At 33.7% G+C, this 7,335-nt stretch overlaps 1 pseudogene; it reads left to right on the forward strand.

The window, feature by feature from the left end:
* Window positions 1–5,757: 5,757 nt before the first annotated feature.
* Window positions 5,758–6,466, forward strand: LOC140594004 (coiled-coil domain-containing protein 62 pseudogene; annotated as a pseudogene).
* Window positions 6,467–7,335: the final 869 nt, after the last annotated feature.

Below are 7,335 nucleotides of genomic sequence, written 5' to 3' on the forward strand. Positions count from 1 at the left end.
TGACCATTTTCTAGAATACATCATCTTTATTTCTGCAGTCTAATTGTTACCTATGAAGTGAGTTCAATAAAATTAACTATTTGGTGTGGGAAGGTGCATTTTTTAGAACTTTTCTTTGGGAAATGAACAACATACAGCCATACATGCACTAAATAGAGATTGCTTCTTAGTAAAATCAGAAAGAATTTAATACAGAAAATAATTGTTTCAGTGGCCACTGACCCAAAACTTCATTGTTAGTTAGATATAGAGTGTTTTAGGATTCCATCTGTATGAAATTTTCAGAAAAGGCAAAGTTATAGAGAAAAAAAAGTAGATTTAGTTGTTGCCTGGGGATGAGAGTTGGAAGAAAAATTAACTACAAATAATATAAGAGATCTTTTGGGGATGATGAAAATTAAATTGTGGTGATGATTGCATAACTCTGTAATTGAGATTTCACCAGTTGATGGACTCTATAAAGTTTATAGACTTTGCTCACTGTCCATCCATGCCTGTTGATATAACCAAAAAGACAATAACAAGAGTTGGTAAGGCCATAGAGGAAAGTGAACCAGCATATATTGCTGATGGGAATGTAAAATGGTGTGGCCACTCTAGAAAACAGTTTGGCAGTGTCTTCAAAAATTAATTACAGAGTTTAATCCATTTGACCCAGTGATTCCACCACTAGGTATATACCTAAGGGGAGTGAAACGTGTCCACAAAGATTTGACAAAATTTTCATAGCAGCATTATTCATAAGAGCTCCAAAGTGGAAGCAGCCCAAATGTCCATCAAGTGGTGAAGACATAAAGAAAATGTGATATGTTCATACAAAGGAATATTATTGAAAATTAAAAGAATGAACTGCTGATATATTCTACAACATGGATGTACCTCAAACACTTTTGCTATATGAAGGGACCAGATGCAAAAGACTACATATTTTATAATTCCATCTGTATGAAATTTTCAGAAGGCAAATTTTAGGGAAAAAAAGTAGATTTAGTTGTTGCCTGGGGATGAGAGTTGGAAGAAAAATTAACTACAGATGAATATAAGAGGTCTTTTGGGGATGATGAAAATTAAATTGTGGTGATGATTGCACAACTCTGCAGTTTACTAAAAAATTATATTGTACACTTAATAAGATAGATGACTTATGGCATGCTTCAATAAAACTCTTTAAAATGTATATGCATAGATCTGGGGTGATAAACACAATCACGTTACATATATAACCTATGAAAACTATAATTTGGAGACACTCCCATCTTGCCCCTACAAGGAGGAATGTGCAGTGTTTATCTACTATTCACTAACATCAGCCTTGTCTATCCCAGGGCCCAATACATGGCAGTTTGTCATAAGTGAATGCTGCCATAACCTTGTTTGTTAAAAATGTCTTATTTTTTATGTGCAATGGATGAATCACTAAATTCTACCTCTGAGACTAATAAAAAATTAGATAATGTCTTATTTTAGCCTGATTCAGTTAGACGGCAGGCCCATTTTTGATGCCTTTATCATACTGTAGACATATTATTATAAAGATAATTAGCTTCTAAATGAATCTTATTGGGGATTTTCTATATTTAGACTATCATCAAATAACCATTTTTAGAAGTAGCAGAATTTTAGAAATCACTTAGCACTCTCATTTTTTGATATAAGTTCAGAGAGTTGAGTAACATGCATGAAACTAAAACTGATTCTTACTGATTAACAACTCAGTATATCCTCCCACATTTATATCATTCTGCCCCCCAAAGACATTAAAAATATGTGCTTAAGTATAAATTCAGTTCATATACAAAGCACAATGAATTTTCTATTAAAAGATACATGCTGGGGCTTTTAACAGGAGAAAATGGACTTGCATTAATCCCATCAAACCCTTTGTGACTACTGACTCAGTGTGTATGTAGTGTACCAATCAGTCATTAAATCGGCCCCAAAGACTCACCTCTTTTTATTCACATCCTTGGATAGCCACCTCCTACACTGACCTATGTGACCAGTAGCATATGGAAAGGTGATGGTATGTTACTTCCAAAATCAGGTTTTAAAAGCACTGACTTCTATTTAAGTTGTTCTCTCATAATGTATCTCTTCTTGAGTTACTCTGGAGGAAACCATGCTGTGAGTGTCCCTATGAAGAGGCTTATGTGGTGAAGAACTAACACCTCCTCTCAACAGCTACAAGGATGAGCTTGGAAGTAGATCCATCAGACCCAGTCAAGCCTCAAAGACAGCAACCCTAGCCAACAGCTTGAATGCAATGTCATGAGAGACTTAGCAATACATTCCAAATCCTTGAACCACAGAAACTGTGAAATAATAAATGTTTATTGTTTTAAGCTGCTAAATTTTGTGATAATTTGTTATGCAGTAATAGGTAACTAATACATATACTTTACCTATGGACAAGATTTTAATAGTTTTTTGGTTTTTTAAATAAATATTTAGAAAATCATATTTCAAAAGAACCAGGTTACATTTTGAAGGAAATTTCCTTCTCCCCTTCTTGCCTTTAGTAAGGCAAAGGATAATGGATAATCAGCTACTTGGTTTCTATTTTTGGTGTTTCATTTTTGTTTTTATAAAATTATATACTTCTTCCATTTAACAGGATTATGTATAGACTCATATCTAATGAAATTTGAAGCTAAGAATAATCAAATAGCCTTCAAACTAAATTCCTTCCTTCCCATAGCATTGTCATCCAGAAAATTGATTTCACACAGAAAATCTCATGAGATTTCTGTCATTTAGAAAATCTTTATGTTTGAGTTAGTGATCTTCCCCTGGCAATATCAGTCTTTACCCATTAGCACTGTTTCAGGTTAGTAGGTTGTCTTCCTTCTATTGTTATGAGTTTATAGACAGTTGTGTCACTCTACTCTTCAATTTGGGGACCGGAAATTTCCAGAAGACACATGCCAAGTATGTTTTGAGATTTCTACAAGTTAATCAACTGAGAGCCAAAAATTCAGTCAGCATTTGCCTCAGAGATGCTGATCATGCTTATTGAATATTTTCTGTTTTCCATGTTTACATGTAGTCTGGTTGCTCCAAAGAAAAGCTGAGCTGGGCCTCAGACTCTTAGATATCCAGAATCCTAGAAGATTTAGTATGTAAAAGGAAGGAGTGAAAAGAGATTAATTTAAAATTAGGTGCACTGGAAGGGTGGGTTTCCCTGTGTCCACTAACATGCTTGCACATAATCCTTCATAGGTTTGATTGCCTTGCTGCTAAACAAATCACAGCATGTGTTCTGTTGCCAAGCATGAGAGAGATTGCTAACTTCTGTACTAATTTCTAGGCCGGAGACTTCCATCCTGGGACTCAGCATAATTTACTATTGGATTGATTTACCAATCCACATCTTAATTTAGAGTGTTATGGGTCATGATATAACAAATGTAAATATTTATGTACCCAACTTTGGAGCACCTAAATGCATAAAACAAATATTAAGAGATGTAAACGAAGAAATTGATAGTAATACAGTAATAGTACTTTAATCCCTCCCATCAATGGATACATCATCTAGGCAGAAAATTAAGAAGGAAACGGTTTTTTGGGATGCCTGGGTGGCTCAGCAGTTAAGCGCGTCTGCCTTTGGCTCAGGGCGTGATCCTGGAGTCCCCTGCATGGAGCCTGCTTCTCCCTCTGCCTATGTCTCTGCCTCTCTCTTTCTGCGTCTCTCATGAATGAATAAATAAATTTTAAAAATCTTTAAAAATAAAAAATATTAAAAAAGACAAGGAAACAGTTTCTTTGAATGACACGTTATACCAGATAAACCTAAAAATATATATGGAACATTGCACCCAAAAGCAACAAAATATAAATTTTTTTCAAGTGCACATGGAACATTCTCCAGAATAGATCATGTGCCAGGCCTCAGAACAAGTTTCAATAAATTTAAGAAGATATATTATACATCTTTTTTGACCATACTGGTTTAAAACTAGAAATCAGTTACAAGACAAAAACTAGAAAAAGACCCCCACAAACACGTGGAGGTTAAACAACATGTTACTAAACAGCTAATGTGTTAACAAAGAAATCAAAGAGAAAATTTAAAAATACATAGAGACAAATGAAAATGAAAACACGGCAGTCCAAAATCTGTGGTATATACTGAAGGAAGTTCTAAGAGGGAAATTTCTAGTGATACAGGCCTACTCCAAGAAACAAGAAAAATCTCAAACATTCTAATCTTACACCTTAAGGAACTAGGGGAAAAAAAGGGCAAACAAAACCCAAGGTTAGTAGAAAGAAGGGAACAACAAATATTGGAACATAAATAAATGAAATAGAGACAAAAGAACAAAGAAGAAAGAAAGAAGGAAAGAAAGAAAAAATTCAATGAAATAAAGAACTTATTCTTTGAAAAAAGTAAACAAAATCAATAAACTGTGAGCCAGATTCATCAAGAAAAAAAACACAGAAATACAAAGGACAATACTATGCAAAATTATATGCCAGCATATTGGGCAATCTAGGAGAAACTGATAAATTCCTAGAAACATACAATCTTTCAAAACTGAAAAGACCAAAAATGAGTAAATAAGTTGAATTGGTAAACAGAAAACTACAAAAAACAAAAGTCAGCAAAGTAGCAGAAGAAGAAATTAAGAAAACAATTCTATTTACAATTGTGCCTAAAAGAATAAAACTTAACAAAGGAGGGAATAAACTTAACAAAGGAGGTGAAATACTTCTACTCTGAAAACTGTAAAAAGGCAATGAAAGAAATTGAAGATCTCACGAACAAATAAAAAGATATTCCATGCTTATGGATTGGAAAATATCATATTGTTAAAATGTCCATACTTGTCAAAGCAATATATAGATTCAATGAAATCCCTATTAAATTATCAGTAGCAATTTTTACTGAAACAAAGAGTACTAATCTCTTCAATAAATGATGCTGGGAAACAGTATAGCTATATATAAAAGAATAAAGCTGGGGTATACACACAAAAGAATAAACTTTCACTATACACACAAATAAATTCAAAATGGATTAAAGACTAAAATATGAGACATGAAATCATAAAAATCTTAGAAGAAAACATAGGAGTAATTTCCTTGACATCACCCATTAAACATTTGTCTAGATATGCTTCCTTAGGCAAGGGAGCCAAAACCAAAAAAATAAATTATTGGAACTACACCAAAGTTTTAAAAATGCTTTTGTACAGTGAAGGAAACCATCAATGCAATGAAAGGCAACCTACTGAATAGGAGAAGATATTTGCAAATGATACATCCTATAAGAAATCAATATCCAAGATACATAAAGAATTTTTACAATTCAATACCCCAAAACAAGTAATCCTATTTAAAAAATGGACAGAGGGCCTATTCAAGACATTTTTCCAAAGAAGACATACAGATGGCCAACAGACACATGAAAAAAATGCACATGATTAATCATCAGGGAAATGCAAATCAAAATAACAATGAGATATCACTGTACACTCATCAGAATGGCTAGAATCAAAAAGACAAGAAACAACAAGTCCTGGTGAGGATATGGAGGAAAAGGAACCCTTATGCACTATTGTGAGAATAAATGTTGGTGCAGCCACTGTGGAAAACAGTATAGAGGGTCCTCAAAAAATTAAAAATAGAAATACCATATGATAGAGTACTTCCCCAACTGGGTATTTACCCAAATAAAATGATAGCATCTTAATATAATTTGGAAAGATACAGGCACCTCTATGTTATTGCAACATTATTTACAATAGCCAAGATATGGAAGTAGCTCAAGTGTATACCAATAGATCTTGCCATGCCTTCCTTGCCGTGCACCAGAACATCGGGTCAGAAGTTGAATGTTCCACTATGAAACAATGGAAAGAGCTGCAGCTGCTCTTTGGAGAATTAGAAGATCGTGATGAAGAGCTCAATAATATGGTTGCAGTACATCAGAAACAACTTCTTTCTTGGGAAGAGGGTCTGCAGAAAGTGTTGACTTTGGAAGAACGTTGCAGCAAATTAGAAGGTGAACTACATAAAAGAACTGAAATAATCAGGTCACTCACCAAGAAGGTAAAAACCCTTGAATCTAATAAAATTGAATGTCAAGTGGCTCTTCAGAAGACTCAGCTCCAGCTCCAGGAAATGGCTCAAAAAGCAACCCATTCCTCTCTCCTCTCTGAAGACCTTGAGGACAAAGATATTATTGAGGCTGTCAATCACATTGCAATCACACTGCTCAGGAAAATTTAAACTATTAGAGCATGCCTTGCGTGAGGCAAAGATGGTGGAGACTTGCATTGTGAAAGAAAAGCAAGATTATAAGCAGAAATTGAAGACACTTAAGATTGAAGTCAATAAACTGAAAGAGGATCTAAATGAAAAAACAGCAGAAAATAATGAACAACGAGAAGAGATCGTTCGCCTCAAGCAAGAGAAAAGTTGCCTGCATGATGAATTGGTTTTTACTGGTAAAAATAATTAATTTAAATGATTGAATAGTTTTGTGTTTACAGCCTAAACTTTCTGTGGTACAACTATGATAGATTAAAGGAATTATATCTCTCACTCAAAAAAAAAAAAAAAAAAAAAAAGAAAGTGTATTGTGCTAAGTGAAATAAGTTAGACAAAGACAGACAAATATCATACAATTTTACATATATCCAGAATCTAAAAAACAAATGAATAAACAAACAAAACCCAAACTGATCCATAAACATAGAGAACAAACTGATAGCTACCAGTAGGGAATGGGGTGGAGGGATAAACAAAATAGGTGCAGAAAAGTTGGAGGTACAGACTTCTAATTATAGAATATAGTCATCCTTATTATAATAAGGTCACATGGTGATTGATAGTAACTACTGTGATGACCACAGCATAATATATAGACTTGTCCAATGAGTGTTGTACACCTGAAAGTAATGTAACAGTGTGTGTCAACTATACTTCAATAAAATTGTGTTTAGAGTTACTCATATTTATTATTCTTTTGATCTCTGTTGTATTCATGGTGATATTCTCTGTTTCATTTCTGACATTTCTACCTTGTGTCTTCTTTTTTTTCTTTGTCAGTTTTTCTAGAGATTTGTCAATTGTATTGATCACTTTCACTGAAAAAATTAAATTAAAAAATTTAGTGTTGAGGGTCATATATTTTGTTTTCCCAGTTACCTTAAACCAAAAAAGTCATGGTTTTATAAAATCTACAATGACCTAAGATATTTAGAGACAGTTAGTTATAAATGTTTCAGACATAGCCTCTCTTTTGCTCATTAGGGAAAGACTTTTGGAAAACAGAAGGAAACAGATGGATGCTGGAAAACATCCAATGGTTATATGCATCAGCTGCTT

The sequence above is a fragment of the Vulpes vulpes genome, chromosome 9 (genome assembly GCF_048418805.1).
Source record: "Vulpes vulpes isolate BD-2025 chromosome 9, VulVul3, whole genome shotgun sequence".
NCBI classification, from domain to species: Eukaryota; Metazoa; Chordata; class Mammalia; order Carnivora; family Canidae; genus Vulpes; species Vulpes vulpes.